This window comes from Cornus florida, unplaced genomic scaffold (genome assembly GCF_030987335.1).
Source record: "Cornus florida cultivar Cherokee Brave unplaced genomic scaffold, ASM3098733v1 CherokeeBrave_3.0.0_Hap2_Chr06, whole genome shotgun sequence".
NCBI classification, from domain to species: domain Eukaryota; kingdom Viridiplantae; phylum Streptophyta; class Magnoliopsida; order Cornales; family Cornaceae; genus Cornus; species Cornus florida.
Window position 1 is genome coordinate 35,839,649 of NW_026775576.1, and position 18,552 is coordinate 35,858,200.

Below are 18,552 nucleotides of genomic sequence, written 5' to 3' on the forward strand. Positions count from 1 at the left end.
TGTGTACATATGTGATTGGATGAAATCAACAATAGATAGGAATCACCTACTCATTAATGAGTAGACAAGTCTTATTCTATTTTTTTTTTTTTTTTCTTTCAATTTACTTTTCACCATTAATCCACATCTAATCAAACCCAGCCTAAAGCTTGCCTTTTCCTTAAGGCTTCATTTGGTTAGGTGGAATCAATTAGAAAAGAAACGAATGAGAAATTTTTAAACTTTTTTGGAGTTTGAATAGAAGGAAAAAGAAAAGAAAGAGAAAATTTGGTTTCCTACATCTGTCTATTTTTCTACAAAAATTTCAGGCATAAAACACGCTAAAATATTATTTTCCCGTGAAATGAGTCCCCTTTATTTGACTTTCCTATTTTATCCTACTAACTTGTTTGTTTTTGTTGTTCGGTAACTATCTCTTTTGTGACTTTGTAAGTTGTCAATGAGTATTTTAACGAAACAATCTTTTTTTTTTTTTTCAATAAAATAGGATATTTGTTAACGTATTACCATATATGTATTACATTTGACTTTCTTTGTTGGATTTATTTTAGGCATAATTATTTTCTTAATTGTTTAGATCTTGTTGATCATGAACTCTTGTTGAACAAGAATACGTGTAAATTAATTCTAGTGGATTCATTCCATATTGCAATATTTTTGTCTATATAAAAATATAATGATTATTGATTTACTCCTCAATTTAGGAAGAAATCACAAAAATTATTCGTGTTCTTTCACATGGTATTAGAGCCTAATTTCTCAAACGATCTTCCTTAATTCATTTATCTTTTATTCATTCTTTTCTTCAGCACTTCTTCAATGGCTGAAACACAATATGATTTAAGCGCTTCATCTGAAAATGAATTGCAAGGATTAACTAATGATCCTCTTTATGTTCATCATTCCGATAGTCTAACCACGGTGATTGTTGCGCCTCCATTGTCTGGAGATAATTATGGTACTTGGATTCGTGCCATTACCATGGCTTTACATGCCAAAAACAAGCTATGTTTTGTGGATGGCACCTTACAAAAGCTGACTACATCCAATGAACTCTCTCAATGGGAGAGATATAATAATTTAGTTGGTTCATGGATTCTCAACTCTGTTTCTTGTGAGATTCGCAGTAGTATCTTATATGCTGACACTGTGAAGGAGATTTGGTTGGATAATTCAGAGCATTTTTCTCAATCCAACGTTTCACAAATTTATTAGTTGAAACAGTTAATTTCCTTTCTCAAACAAGAGGACTTGTCTGTTTCCGCTTATTTCACAAGGCTCAAATCATTGTGGAATGAGCTTAATTCCCTTGTCACCATCCAACCATACACTTGTGGGAATGGAAAAGCTATTACGAAATAACTCCAACAAGATAGAACAATAGAGCTTTTACATGGCCTTTATGATCGATATGTTATACATCGAAGTCAAATACTCCTTATAGAACCTTTTCATAGCACAACCAAAATTTATTCTCTTGTTCGTCAAGAAGAGAAGCAATAAGAGATATATTTTTCATAATCTCCAACTCTAGATGCTGCTGCTTTTAGTTCCAAGCCCATAACCCGGGGAAGCAATTTTATCCATGGTGGTTCATCCAACAGCAAGAGACGCTACCATTGTGATCACTGTGATCGCGACGGTCACACTAAAGATAGTTGTTTTAAAATCATTTGGTATCCTATAAAGAAAATTGATGCACCTATTAAAGCACTCAAATCCAAAGACAACGCAATGGTGACCCCGCCAACTCTTACTGAAGAACAATATAACAAATTACTGGCTATGCTCTCTTTAGGTAGCATCAATTCTAATGCACAGTTAGCAGGTATTACCCTTACAGTTCCCTCGAATTAAGTTTGGGTTATTGATACAGGAGCAACTAATCATATGTGTTATATTTTATCCTTATTTTCCTTTCATAAATCTTGTCCAACTCTATCTTTTGTTCAACTACCAAATGGGTTAAATGTGGTGGGTGCCGTATCGTGTCGCTAAATTTGTATGCAAATTAGTGTGGCCAAGTTTTACATTTATAGATGCCACTACTACCGCTAACTAAAAATATAGCAGGGGTGAGTAGGGATCGTCCCAAAGGGATTGGTGGGTAGTATTAGGTTATGGAATTGAAATTAGGGTTAGTAGGTCGAGTGATTAAAAGATTGGTTGGTGGTTGAATTATGCTAAGATGCAATTTAGACTAAAGTAAATAATTAAATGCAATAGAAGTAAAATAAGAGAGAGAGCGATAGAGAGCGATCTTGGGGTTTAGAGATCACCACTAAGCATTGCTCTTCTACACCCTTAATAAATGATTAATGAGGGGAAAAGCATGTATTGTAACAATGGTGTGTGTGTGGTTGTTTCAACAAGTATGGATGACCAATTAAACATATAATGTCTAAACAACATAATGAATAGCACAATATATCAAACTACGCCATTAATTCCTCTTTAAGCTCACGATCAAAACACATCAAAATATTAGATACATATGTCACTTGCATTCATAAGTATGGAACATCAAACAAAAAGCAGGAATTGTCTTCCCATTTAACATCTAAACTACAACTACACTACAATTAGCTAATGACATGAATTTAAACTAATTAAACTAAGGAAGAGGCACAATCCATCAAGAAATGAGTATGAACCATCAAATAAACCACAAGAGCATTCCATTAAGTATTATGTCTTGACAATCTCTAGATCTATAGCATCAATACACATAGACATGTATCAAGAACACAAAATCTAGAGACAAGCACATGAACATCTATTCTAGTATACATAGACATATGAATAGAATAAAATGAACAATTAGAAGCATTAAACCACACAAATCATTGAATAAAAAAGATCTATGTATATAAATATGTCAAAACATGTATCACAATACAAACCCCCTCAAAAATTCATAAATCAAGATGTAGAAAGCATGTTTAGGGCTAACTCTAGCCCCAAGAGGATGTCGAGCCACTCATGGATGGTGTCCTCCAACCCTCAAGGGCTAACTCCATGGTAGAGATTGTTCATTTTCTTGGTTGATGGAAGAACTGCAAGCTTGTGTCTCTAGCCTCTTTCTTTATTTTCTTCCTCACTAAGAATATCAAGAGTCAAGTATCAAGTCTCTAGTGTAACCTCAAGTATATCCTCTAGTATATGTGGTAAAGGTGGCTCATATTCCTTATATAGGTAGGTCAAATGGCAACCCCCAAATATCTAGGCTCGTGCTCTAATGGTTGGATATGAGACAACTTTTAATGAGCTGAAAATTGCATTTTCTCGGATTTGGAAAAGTTCGATCGATCGAACTTGAGGTGAGATCGATCGAACGTGGCTGAGATCTATCAAATTTAAGTTGGATCGATCCTCTATGGTGTCGCCTTTTTGGATAAAGACAAATCTGAGATATTTTGGAGATATTTTTGGGAAAGAGACAAAAGTGGTAGGTGGGGTGGTACAATTGGATAAGATGGAATCTTTTCGATCGATCTGAAAGATGTTGGATCGATCGAACTTTGTGGAATCTTTGGATAAGGACAAGATAGCTTAGATCCATCTTGAAGTGCTGAGATCGATGAACTTTCTATCGATCGAACTGTTACTGAGATCGATCGAACTTGTTGATTTTGCACCACTTGTTTCCTTTTGCTTCTACTTTGCTTATTTCTTTAATTTAACTCAAGATTGCTTCAATTATGCTCTTATTTAGCTGAGTGAGCTTATTTTGGGGATAAGTACCTGAAAAGGACAATAACACAAAATTAGTCTAAAGCAGGAAAATAAGATAAATAAAGGTCTTAGAATGTTCAAGCTTAAAGGGTTTAAATGCGCATTTTTCAGCGCTCATCACACCCCCAAACTTAAATTTTACTAGTCCCTAACAATGAACTATAAAGTAAAGGAATGAAATGAACAACTATACAACTATGAATTTAGAAAGCAATGAAATGATAGTGCCACTTTCGTAGTGAACACGATTGCATTTAGTATATGCAACAAGCCTTTTAAACCCCTAGGTTACCCCTAGTAGACGAGTGAAGTCTCATGAGGGTTTCCAGAAGTGATACCCACAAACATTAAGCTCATTCTCACTAAAGAGGCACCAATATTGCAAACAAGCATTGGGAGAAAACTACCTCAAGTATGTAATTTTTCAATCATTTTCAAGTAATCTCCTAAATTTTCAACATCAAGCAAGCAAATATGGTCCTCCACACATCAAGAAAATGATCATGTGAATCAAAACAGCTAAAGAATCTTTTTTGAGTGGACCGGTATCAAGTGTGTTGCTATCTAATCCAACTAAAGAAATGACCACATCTTTACCCTCAAACTAGCACACAAATCTAGTACCGATCATCAAAACAAAGAGTGGACCTTTTATTAAAACTTTATTGTTCTAGGTGCGCTTATTCTTTTCACTCTTTTTTTTTGTTTTTTTTGTTTTTTTGTTTTTTTGTTTTTTTACTATTCTAAGGATTAAAGATGGAAGCATAGTGCAATGTGTTGATCTATTAAGCTTTCTAGTGATTCATGAGGTCGAACATTAGGTCAATGAGTCCCAAACCAGACGGCTTTAGAGCATTAGGTGTTCAAACACCCCTACAGACTTACAAGCTCAAATCAACTAGGTTGCAAATCAAAACAACTTCCATTTAATCATTTCCCACTTCTCACCGTTTTGGGAGAAGTCCTCACTCTTTTTATTGCTTTTGTAATTTTTTTTTTTTGTTTTTTAAACAATCAATTATTAACCTAGAGTTTGGGTCCTCTACGTTTCGGCGCGAGAAATTCAGTGCTTGATGAGGTTAGAATCCTGGCTACTTAGTGAAAATGGTTTGTTATCCACCTTGTCAAGAATGAAAGCTTTCAATGCACTACTAGCCCAATTGGGATATAACCAAATCATTAATCAACAAAGCATGTATCCAACAAATGAATGCTAGTGTGCACCTGTACTAGTGTAGAATTCTAGAGTGAATCTCAAAACAATCACAAAGTCAGGATGATGTGGACCACAAAAGCAAGCAAAATATCAATCTTTTCAAAAATTTACTCCTAAATGGCATCCACAAGGCATACAAAGAGTATTGGACTCTAAACTCAAGCAATTTTTAAACTTTAAACAATATAGTCCTCAAAAAATCAAAATCATAGCTAATTATGGACTAATCATAGAAAATTCCTCAACTACACAAGTCATGCTCAAAATTTTGAATTGAAAGCAAATACTGCAATTAACACTATTACCCCCCCAAACTTAAGTAACACAGTATCCTCAATGTGCAAAGAGAACAAGGGAAAGAGTATACCAGTGCAACTATGCAAAGAATGGTCGGAACACAAGTATCCAAAGTGGGTGGCATAGCCCCCCCAAACTTGGGATTAACTGTGGTCCTGAAAAGATGGCACTGGGAAAAACTCATCAGATAACAACGGGGATAATAACAGTGCACAGTGGACATGCAAGTGTAAATGGGATAGTCAAATAAAGTAGTGAGAGAGGTATAAGGATGGTTCTGAAAATTATGTAGCACTCTCTCTCACTGAAGTCACTGAGATGCGCCTGATGGAGTCAAACAGACAGATATAAGAATATGACATCCATAAAGAAAGCATATATAAAGTAGGATAAAGTGCATACTACATCATAAGATCAAAACCGACAGACCGGCTGCAAAAATAGTATACAGTGACAAAAATGTAGGAAGTATCACAGATATCAAGTATAATAAGAAAGAGGGACTGGGAATCTCAAGTGGATGAGGTAGGATAGGCAGGGCGGGCTCTACGAATGTCTCGGGATAGATCACGAAATATGGCCATGACATTCGTGCGGAGGGAAGCAATGTCAGCTCTGTGGGAGACAGTCTCTGCACAGAAAGATACCACTGTGTCCTCCAGAGTCTGAAGACGCTCTCCAAAGCTGGGTATGTGAGCAGAAACCTCAGGTGCGGATGAATCGGAAGACTGATGATCCTGAGCCTACTCTTGGAAGTGTATGGGCGACCCAACGGGAGAGTGCTGCTCTGAATCCTCTACAGGCTGCTCCAAATCAATGTCAATATGTACGGTAGCCGGATCGACTGCTGCGTCGTCCGCTGTGTTGTCCACTGTTGGTGCGTCTGGTTGTGGTGCTGTTGCTGCTGCTGCCTCTTCCTGTTCCAACTCCTCTACTGCCTCTACAGCGTCCTCTCGAAGGCTCTTGATAAGAGCCCTGTAGCTCTTATCCCAGTCTTTCTTCTCAAAAGAGTAGGATCTTCTCTCAGGGCGCTCCCGTGGCTGGAAGGGATAGCACTGGCCTCGTAGAATCTAGGTGATGAGGTGGCCAAATGGGAGGAACTTGGCCTGTCTGGGCTTCTCCTTGCTAATATAATCATCGTATAGCTTCCTCATCATGCTCTAGATGAACACAGGGATAGATAGCCAATGCCCTGTATAAAAGGCGTACGGAGCTGTTAAAAAATCGCCTCTTCGCTGGATCTTATGGCCGGCTATGAAGACGTTGCAAAACAGGATTGAGTCAAAGAACCATAAGTCGTCTGGCAAATAGGTGCGGGTGGTGAAAGTCTCGCCATCAGCATAATGACCTGTGAGGAAAATGGCAATGTTTGTATATAAAGGCCTATAAAGAGTGGGATATGCCTCCTGAAGATCTAGAGGGCAGATGTGTGGACACTGGCAAGATCTGGATAATGTGTCCATAGTGATGCAGATCAGGTAGCCGTCAATGGTGGTCCGCAGCTCCGCCAAGTTACTCGAGGTAGGCCGGAGGTTCTGGAAGAACATCCGGACCAACCTCGGGTACACTAGGTAAGTGATAGGGGCGAGAATGGCTGAAATGTCCCTCCAGTCTATGTCATTGTAAGCTGATCTGGTAAGCACCAACCGAGAAAAGAAATTGATGTCGAAGACCGACTCGTGCGCCACCTGAAGGGGTGAGTATCTCGGCGATGGCCGGTCTAAATCCTGAGCTGGCTGAGCTGGTGGTGGTGATGGAGATGGGATGTGCCCAGTCTCAGCATCAGCCTGTGCAGAAGGAGATGCCTCAGCAGATGAATGTAGTCTACTGTCAAAATGTGGAGACTGAGGTGGAGTGGGCTTTGCTGGCTCTTCCTGAATATGTGAGGGCTCTGCTAGCTCCTCTGTCCTCTAGCGGACACTCCTCTGACTGTCCTCGGAAATGGGATCCCGGATGTGAGATGGACCTGTCTCGTCGTCCAATCTCCGCCTGGCGCCGCGATGGTAATGTCCATGAGCAACAGTCTTGACCCTAACCATAGTCTGCAAAATAAAAGGAAATTAAAAAAGAAGTCGGCACCGGAATAAAGAATTTAAGCACAGTTTATAGAATCATGCTTGTCAAATAAGATAGACAAAACAAATAAGGAACAAGAATCTATGCAAGGGATAAGAAATGGTGTAAAGCATGCTAGACAGTATAGGTATGAGATGTGTCCAATGTGGAAAACACAGGCATTGGGCCTATATGAGATAGCATGGAACACAACAAGATATGCATGGAATGTGTGTATGAAATCTGTGAAGTTCGATTGATCACAAAAAATGTGAGATTGATCCATGTTGGATCGAACTGAGAAAATGAGTGAGATCGATCTCACTCAGATCGATCTGAGAAACAGGTTCGATCGATCGAACTGAGCAAAGAACGTGGACAGTCACAAGTCTGTGACGTGGATGGCACGGGGCCTTCACGAACATAGTCGTGGGCCCATCTACTCAACAAAGCATCAATCATTGGTCACTTTCTTGTCCCGTGACCCCCAAAATCAAGGATTAAAACTCAAAATATAAAAACAAGATATATATATATATATATATATATATATATATATATATATATATATATATATATATACACACACACACACACAAAGCTTAAAAAATGGCAAGAATCAGTATCACAACAGCCTAGATCTAACATGAAAGGCATGAATTCATGAGATTAGAACTTGAAATCGAAGGAGAGGTGATGGATCTTACCCAAACCGAGAGAAGATGAGAGGGAGATGGAGATGACAATGAAACTCAAGATCCGAGAGAAGAGAGAGTGATTCAGGATGAGGGAGGAACGCCGGAGGGTTCGCCGGAGATGGGGAAGATGGGTTGTGCAGCGATGAAGGGAGCAAGGGTTTGAAAGGGTGTTTGATCGATCTATGGATCGATCTACAAACCCTTGACTTTTATTTTTTTAAAAAACTTTCCCGAACCAGTTTGATCGATCGAACTGAAATCTCAGATCGATCGAACTGAAATTGATCTCTCCTCTAAATTTTTTTGGAATTTTTAAGATTTTTGAAAAATTAAAAACTAAAAATAAAAAATTGAAAATATTTTTGGATTTTTTTAAAACTTGAAAGTCAAAACAAAGGCAAAATAATGAATTCCAGAATTGAGATAGATCTGAACAAATGTTCGATCGATCTGACAGAGAGCAAAAATATGCAGGTTTTTGGGTTCAAAAATTTTCTAAGTGTTGGACACTGTAGATCGATCCAATATGAAGTTGGATCGATTGAATAAATTCGGATCGATCTAGGAATGTCTTCGATCGATGAGACAGAGAGTTGAAATATGCAGGTTTACTTGGATCGATGGGACAGAGAGGTGATTGGATGCAGGTAGGCTGCAGGTATGGAGTTCGATTGATCGAACCTCCTTGGAGATTGATTAAACTTGGACAAAATGCTCATTTTCAATATGAAAGTGCATACAATCCTAATCACAGTTCCTAACAATGTATATGAACCTAAAGCCAATATCTAGACTTCGCAAGAAATGAAATTTTAAAATAGAAATGGGGGAGGAATAGGGTTGTGACACCCTATGAAATACACTAGTCTTTAACGTCTCTAGCAAGACGTTGGGCTCTTTTAGACCGGATCAAATATCTTGTAGTGCATCCCCTCCTTAATGGGGTGATGAACGCCTTGAGCTCCACCCAACAAATGGTTCCCTAGAGAACTTGTTGGAATAGGCTCAAAGGAACTTGTTTGTCCTTGGTTAAAATGATCTTTGGGCTTCCATGCCCTTTTAAAACAAGATTTTCAAACAACTTTCTTGGAATTCAATGTTGAAGATAAACTTTTTGAAATCTTGGTTTCACACACAGACTCTATTCCTTCACAATTGTTAGCATGACATTTCTCTACAACATTCACTTCTTCATGCTTGTCAAATGAATTCGGGGTTGGATTGAAGATATTCAACTTCACCTTCATGTGGCTTGTGACGGCCCAAGTTTTTCAACCCAGTGCGTCAGTGATGAACCGAAAGATGATCCGATAACGGATCCGAAATGCGGAAGCAAAAGATAGACAACGGTCTCTAGAGATACAACATGACTCTAAGACACCATTGTGACCCTCAACGAGGTCACGGGACCCAAAGGAATCAAATGCAGAAACAACATTTCAAAAACGGACAAGAATGCACCTAGGGGAAAAATTGTCATTTCCAGCCTAAAAGTGGGTGCCACCGAGCACACCATTGGAAAGACAACGAAAAATTAATGAACTTAGACTCAAAAATCGCTTGATTCGGAGTCCGGATGAAGAAGATATGGCTAACAGAAGAAGAAGGGGCAAAACGGTAAAAAAGATGGCAACCAAGAACATCTAACCGGTTAGGAGAGCTTCCTAACTGGTTAGGAAGCCAAAAATCACGAGAAACACACTGCCCATGCACATGTAACCGGTTACGAAACCCCTCGTAACCGTTTACATGTGAAGGAGGTAGAATGGGCAGCCCAAAAAACCTAGAAGCAGGGGTTTTTCCGGGAAAAATGGAAATTTGAGGGCCAAGATAACATTTTCTGGAAAAACTCAAAGAAGAAACCCCCTCAAAATCGAGTTTTCTACGTGACTCGCGAGAAAAATTGAAAAATACGTAATGTGAAATGCCCAAAATTCCCTCCCAAGAAAACTGGTCCAGAGGGTCCAAAAAGCTGTTAAATTTAAAAACTGAGAGCTGAACTTCGGATGCGATTTCCGATGCCAAGATGTCATTTTTAGGAAAAACACGAAAAAGAAACCCCCCCTAATATCATATTTTCTATTCAACCATGTGAAGAACGGAATTTATTTCCCAAAGGAAATTTTCAAAATACCTTTAGGTCAGAAAATGCAACAAAAGTGTAAAATGAGTTTGTAGGAGGCTCATTTCACCAAAGAAGAAGCTTTGCCCGGAAACGACCATGCACGCAAACGTAACTTACCTAGTAAGATGTGCTACAATGGTCCATGGCCCAAAATATGGCCGATGCAAAATATGACTCCCCAACGGCCAAAATGCCAAAAATGAAGTTTGGAACGAAAACTTGGAATTCAAAACTATGAAATGGTTTCAAAATGCCGCTTGGCCCATGGCCACGCTTCATACATGGTGAATGAATGCTAATGGAAGAATCAAAATGGAATTCCCACACCCAATACAAACATGGTGAATCAAAAACTCAATATTTTACAATACTTTCATAATATTCAATGAAGTCAAAATTTCCATAGAATACAATTTACATGTCATTGGCCTCCGGCCTCATCTCATACATGTCAAATACATCGTAAAGAGTGTACTCATGTACACATTACATATAAGGAATTAAATGTACACATGTTGACATATAAGACTACAATTGGCATTCCAAGCTAACCTTCACAAAAGTGGAAGTCTCCAAGTCCACAAACCATCCAAGCATAATGAAGACCTCAACTTTGATTCTTGCACCTGAAATTTGCCCCAGTATCGTAGGGGTGAGTAACATAAAGCTACTCGTAGGAAATGAGCATGCATCAACCTACGTTTTACAAGTTGCACGATTTAATCATTGTGGTTCATTCCACCTAACATCTATGTCAAAGGTGAGACTCAAGGAGCATCCTAGCTACCTAAGATCATTTCTAGCATCAATCACCTCATTCATGCAAATTTAGCAACATAGGTTCATACTTACACAAAGTAATAACATAGGAGCATGCTTACACAACGCAACAACATAGGAGCATGCTTACAAAAAACAACAACATATAGATTCTCAAGATTATCAACTTGAAGTCTAAAATGCAACATCAACTAAATATAACAATTTAGCATAATTAGAATATCTAATACCACACATCAAGACATAGATTCTCTAGGTTATCAACTAGAAATCTAAAAGTGTGAAATCAACTAAATATATCAATTTAGTATGGATGTACTTAACAGTATCAAAATCGCCAATAACCAAAACCACAAGTTAACAAGGTAAGCATGATTGTCAACTTGGAACTGAATGTGAAAACAAACAGTAGAAGACTTGGACATCACGCTCGGAATTCTACCGAGACCTCAATGGTTATTCGGGGCACTAACCTGCAGGAAAGACCACCTTAAGTGCGCACTATCTCAATGACTTAGAGGACTCACGTCCCTGTACTAGAGCCAAACCCTAGCCATCTCAACTCAACAATGTTCCAAGATTCCAAAATAAGCCAAATAAGTTCATAACTTATATATATTACTACTACATAGTAACAAGTTAGCAATATAACTCTCAATTGTGAATAATAAGCATTTCATATCCATAATGCTACGAAATCACAAGCCAATAATATATTCATATTAGAAACATACTCTCATGAATATAAACTTAACAACAATGCTTTTCAATGCAAATAACACAATCTAGTGAATACATCACAAGTCTAAATCCATGCTCTTAAAATAGAAAAAACTTCTAAAACATGATTAGATCCTTGGATACACAAGATAGAATTTAATTACATTAAAATAATTAAACTCTCTAGATTTCAAATCATTTCCAATTGGACCCAATTTAATATATGTTAATAGACATATTATGGTCATTACATATATTCACACACAAGCTTAATTAGGCCCATGAAACCACCAAAATAGATTTTAATTAATTCCCTTAATTAAAGTCTCTAGATTTCCAAACTCAACCAAATGCTCTCAAGTTAAAGTATGTTAACAAACATGTCAAAACTTAATTTAGAAGCATAATACCACTCAATTCCATACAAGGTATGACCATGAACTTAAATCTTTCACAAAAGATAAATATTAATTAAAAAGAGCAATTCTTATTTAATTAATCCCAAATTAATATATGTTAACCAACATATTAAAATAAGAGTTTCTACTATGCCACAATTCAAATCAAAGTTATATATCATCATGAATTTTAAATCTTATACAAAGAAATAAAAATTACTAACTTTCTAAATTTGATACAAGGGACATATATAAGTTGTATAATCATGCTAAACACTCGATACAACACACACAAAAGCCTAAAACATTCCCTACCTCCATTTGAGATGAAATCTCAAATCCCCACTAAAATAAATCGGCTCCGAATCCGACGAAACTCCTAGGTTTTGTCGGGGACAACACCACGAACATGAATCCCAAGGAAGCCCCATCAAAAACACAACTTGACTTCAAACCCGAACTAAAGAAATAGCCAAAACGAGATTCCAATCGGTTGGAATCGAAGGCCTCGTTGAGGGGAACAATAAACACAAAGGCATCACCACTTTTTAATGAAGGGAAGAAGTCCAAAAGAGGAGAGAGAAGATGGCAGCCATGGATGGAGCTTGGACCGGCCATGAGAGAGGAGAGAGAGAGAAAAATCTGATTTTTCTTTCTAAGACCCCCTATTTATAGAAAAACTGAAAAAGTGTCCCGAACGGGCCCTATCGGGTCTGGAAAAGTGGAATTCATGTAGACGGGCTCAAATGGCAAAACTCCGTGAACGTAAAAGATTCCAAATGATAAAATATGAACAACGGAAGAGACGGCGTCGAAAACTGAGTCCCAAGCAGAGAGTTATGCCCAAAACAAGTTTGGCGCAAATTGGGGCCAAAAACCCTGAAACTGGAAAACATCGTGCAGGAGGAAATTCTAAGAGTCCATGACTCGACAAAATGTGAAAATGAATTCCGTACGAGAATCCAGGCTCAAAACAAGGCATTGAGCAATAACTTTCATTAATTGCACAATGACCCCTCCAAAAAGTGAAAACTGCGAAACTGCCCCAAAATGAAAATATCTTCCAAAAGATATTTTCTTAGATACCCCTGAAATAAAATATCTTCAAAAGATATTTATGAAAAATACCCCAAGAAAAGAAAAAGTTTTCAAAGAACTTTGTATTTATGCCCATACGGACACCGGGAGCAACCAGAGTACTTTCTCACGAAAGTAAAGATACGTATCTCATAGAAATCATTCGGAATGAAGATACATGAAGTCAGAAACCAACTTCGAACACAAGAAGTGTGGTTACGCAAACAAAGTGCCAAACGAGGAAAAGACGAAATAGGGAAAAAGACGGAATAGGGAAAAGGACGAAAAGTGAATAGTGTCGAAAAACGAAAAATGTGAAAATGACTCGGTCCTCAAAGGAAATTGTCAATCCAAAGAAAAGAGTCTCGGAAATCACTCCAGAGCACTCGAGACGACACTAATTGACAAGAAACCAAATTCAGAAGGGAAAAGACAACGGAAAAAAAATTTATTCAAAAAATCCGGGTCATTATAACCTTCCCACCTTAAAGGGATTTCGTCCCCGAAATCTAGCCCAACGAAACAGAAAGCGAAACTAGGTAACTACAGAGTACATCTTCGAGTATCCCTCACAACGCGCTATACCAGCGACCTCGATGCTGAAAGGAACACACAAACCACTGTCAATTGCACCCGCGTGCTCATGACAAGACAACCCTTCAAGGGAAAAGTGACGACATGGCCACACGACAAGTCAGAACTCACACAGAGAACCCAAGGTCAGACAAAAGAACGGAAAACAACAACTGTAAGCGTCCCTCATGACAAACCATCATAAGGAGCCAAAATAAAACAACCACCGAAAGAACTCCAAGATAACTACATATCAAATCAGGGTACAGAACAAACACAACGTGGCAGTACGAATAGCGACCAGAACTCACCCACGACGTACTCGAATGTGTGGTAGCAATGACAGTATCTAGTGCCCGCCTACATTTACTCGTCAGTAAGGTAGCATCGACGGCAACTAATATTCGCCTACAACACACAACTTGTATGGTAGCATGACAGTATAAGACATTAATTCATAACCTGCCCCCCACTAGGTCTACCCAAGAAACCTCTTGAAACAAATGATATCAATGTCAAAAATGATCATTGCCAAAAGCACTACGTAGACCAACATTTTGTGAGAGTTGAGATATGGTCCAAAGATGTCTGGCAGACCATCCTAGCCAATCCCAAAACTCTTACAACAATGCTATAGGTACAGTTATGCTTAAGGTCATAAATCCTCAATACAGCAAAACTAACATCTCTAATGTCTCAAAATACCCCTATTAACAACATTAATCAGGAATCCAAAACCTGACAAGCAAATTAATGCCTACAGAAATCAAAACGAACCTCACAATAAGACATTTCATTGAAAATCCTTCATATCTCCCAGAAATAGATCAACTACTAGACCAATCACCATGATCAAACATCAGATCCACATCCCTATCACGGATAACTAAATCCCCAAAATACAAATCCACCAGGTGGCACATACATCAAAATGCCAACAACCAAGGTCACAAGATGAATCTCTCAAAACCATGCTTGGCAACACCAAGCTAAATCAAAATTCTTCAATTTCTATCGATCCATAAACAACCACTGGAACTACGATTCCTCAAAACTATGCCTAGCCATAACTAGGACGAGAAAACTCCACAAACAGTCATTTCGAACAGCGATCCTTCAAAACCCCTCCTAAGAGTCAACAACATCAAGATTTCTAAAACTGAAACAAGTCTCCAAAAGACGTTCTCAAAAGAGCATTGAGCTCACCTCTCGAATCAAACGAATCCTCAATGGTATGGACACAAGTCCCCACAAAATGATCTCACACTAATTAACTCACTCTGAGCACCACAGCTATCAACAACCATGGCAAAAACTCCCCAAGGGTAGACACGAAAGAAAGGGAACCACCAGTTCTAAAAAGGACAACTCCACGACTCCATCTCTATAACGAAAGACAACAAGGCCAAAGACTTCACCCCCTACATGGAAGTAAGTCGACCAAAATCCAACAAATCCTCACCAAGGACTCAAGACAAAGATGGTGACCCTTACGGATCAGTCAACCCCAAAACTGTACACAACGCAATGAAGAGAAGAGACTCACTCCATGTGAAGTCCCTTACTCGAACCAAATACGAAACCATTGTGGAAATTCGCCTACACGCTACGTGCGACCGAGGGAAAACAAAAGGAATACCAAACCTGAAAGTCATGCATATGACAAGGAATGCAACTACCAGAAAGAAAATCTACTCGCATAGGTAAAAACCAAAGATACATGCGGCACGTCTCCACGTAAGCACAAAAATCAGGTCAATAAAATATAGTAACAACATGGCATCTCTAAGCATATAAAAAAGGCATGCTAATGCCATACAACAAGAAGGCAAATGTGGATATACCTCCACCTACTCATGCATCAGAATATCATAAATCATACTACTAACATGGTAGTAAACGAAACTGTATAAGATAACATGATAAAACAATGAACCCTATGGACGTCGTGTCCTTGAGTGTCTAAGAAAAGGAAGGACAATTCCTAGTCGTAAACTGTCTCCAAAACCAATGCGACAACAACCTGTCTCCAAACAAACGTGAGCCCTTACCACAACGGTAAGACTCTAACAATCCATCTCCGAATCTTGAGGTGACACTACAAGTGACACTAACAGTGCAGTGCTCTCACTATCCGTAACCTCAATCAATCAACTTGATCCCAAAAGCGTCATCACGCAAGAACTCCTCAAGGAAAATGGCAACTACAGCCATCCTAATAACAACCAAATCAATCACTATGACTGATCTCCAAAACAACCATCATCATCATCGATCAAAAGGACAACGCCTATTAGAACAAAACCAACATTGATTCCATCCGAACTGTACTTGTAGCTCGCCAGTACGGTAGCATGACAGTGCCATGCACCCGCCCACAAACGTACTCGCCCACGAAAAAACGCAAGTTCCAGAGGAATCATCCTGAACAATCAAGGATCGTAAGAGGTCCATAACCTCATCATGGCCCAAAACTAACAAATCCACCACTACGGTAACGCCAAATGACTCATCTCACAAGAGTCTGAACAAAAGGTGATCATCCATCTACCTCAAAACCAATGCTAGGTCGACATCAACCTACATTACCACGAGACTGTGACTACAATCACCATCAACCTCAACTTGTGCCTCAATGACCAAACCCGTGTTATGCCAAATATGCAACACAGTTATGCATATGCAATTCTAATTTAGCATACATCATATGTCATGCTCTTTACATTAAAATAAAATAATATTAAACAAACGGCATACAACATGTAGCACGTAAGCCCATAAACATGTTATCATAAAGCATATAAACAGATAGAGCATGGCAACAAAAGCATGATATGCACCCAAAACCCGTCGTCCAAAGGTTTTCGAACCTAAGAGCTCTGATACCACTTGTGACGACCCAAGTTTTTCAACCTAGTGCGTCAGTGATGAACCGAAAGATGATCCGATAACGGATCCGAAATGCGGAAGTAAAAGACAGACAACGGTCTCTAGAGATACAACATGACTCTAAGACACCATTGTGATCCTCAACGAGGTCACGGGACCCAAAGGAATCAAATGCGGAAACAACATTTCAAAAACTGACAAGAATGAACCTAGGGGAAAAATTGTCATTTCCAGCCTAAAAGTGGGTGCCACCGAGCACACCATTGGAAAGACAACGAAAAATCAATGAACTTAGACTCAAAAATCGCTTGATTCGGAGTTCGGATGAAGAAGATATGGCTAACAGAAGAAGAAGGGGCAAAACGGTCAAAAAGATGGCAACCAAGAACATCTAACCGGTTAGGAGACCTTCCTAACCGGTTAGGAAGCCAAAAATCACGAGAAACACACTGCCCATGCACATGTAACCGGTTACGAAACCCCTCGTAACCGTTTACATGTGAAGGAGGCAGAATGGGTAGCCCAAAAAACCTGGCAGTAGGGGTTTTTCCGGGAAAAATGGAAATTTGAGGGCCAAGATGACATTTTCTGGAAAAACTCAAAGAAGAAACCCCACTCAAAATCGAGTTTTCTACGTGACTTATGAGAAAAATAAAAAAATACACAATGTGAAATGCCCAAAATTCCCTCCCAAGAAAACTGGTCCAGAGGGTCCAAAAAGCTGCTAAATTTAAAAACTGAGAGCTAAACTTCGGATGCGATTTCCGATGCCAAGATGGCATTTTCTGGAAAAACACGAAAAAGAAACCCCCCCTAATATCATATTTTCTATTCAACCATTTGAAGAACGGAATTTATTTCCCAAAGAAAATTTCCAAAATACCCTTAGGTCAGAAAATGCAACAAAAGTGTAAAATGAGTCCGTAGGAGGCTCATTTCACCAAAGAAGAAGCTTTGCCTGGAAACGACCATGCACGCAAATGTAACTTACCTAGTAAGATGTGCTACAATGGTCCATAGCCCAAAAATATGGCCGATGCAAAATATGAGCTCCCAACGGCCAAAATGCCAAAAATGAAGTTTGGAACGAAAACTTGGAATTCAAAACTATGAAATGGTTTCAAAATGTCGCTTGGCCCTTGGCCACACTTCATACATGGTGAATGAATGCTAATGGAAGAATCAAAATGGAATTCCCACACCCAATGCAAACATGGTGAATCAAAAACTTAATATTTTACAATACTTTCATAATATTCCATGAAGTCAAAATTTACATAGGATACAATTTACATGTCATTGGCCTCTAGCCTCATCTCATACATGTCAAATACATCGTAAAGAGTGTTCTCATGTACACATTACATATAAGGAATCAAATGTACACATGTTGACATATAAGACTACAATTGGCATTCCAAGCCAACCTTCACAAAAATGGAAGTCTCCAAGTCCACAAACCATCCAAGCATAATAAAGACCTCAACTTTGATTCTTGCACCTGAAATATTCCCTAATATCGTAGGGGTGAGTAACATAAAGCTACTCGTAGGAAATGAGCATGCATCAACCTACGTTTTACAAGTTGCATGATTTAATCATTGTGGTTCATTCAACCTAACGTCTATGTCAAAGGTGAGACTCAAGGAGCATCCTAGCTACCTAAGATCATTTCTAGTATCAATTACCTCATTCATGCAAATTTAGCAACATAGGTTCATGCTTACACAAAGCAACAACATAGGAGCATGCTTACACAAAGTTACAACATATAGATTCTCAAGATTATCAACTTGAAGTCTAAAATGCAACATCAACTAAATATAACAATTTAGCATAATTAGAATATCTAATACCACACATCAAGACATAGATTCTCTAGGTTATCAACTAGAAATCTAAAAGTGTGAAATCAACTAAATATATTAATTTAGTATGGATGTACTTAACAACATCAAAATCGCCAATAGCCAAAACCACAAGTTAACA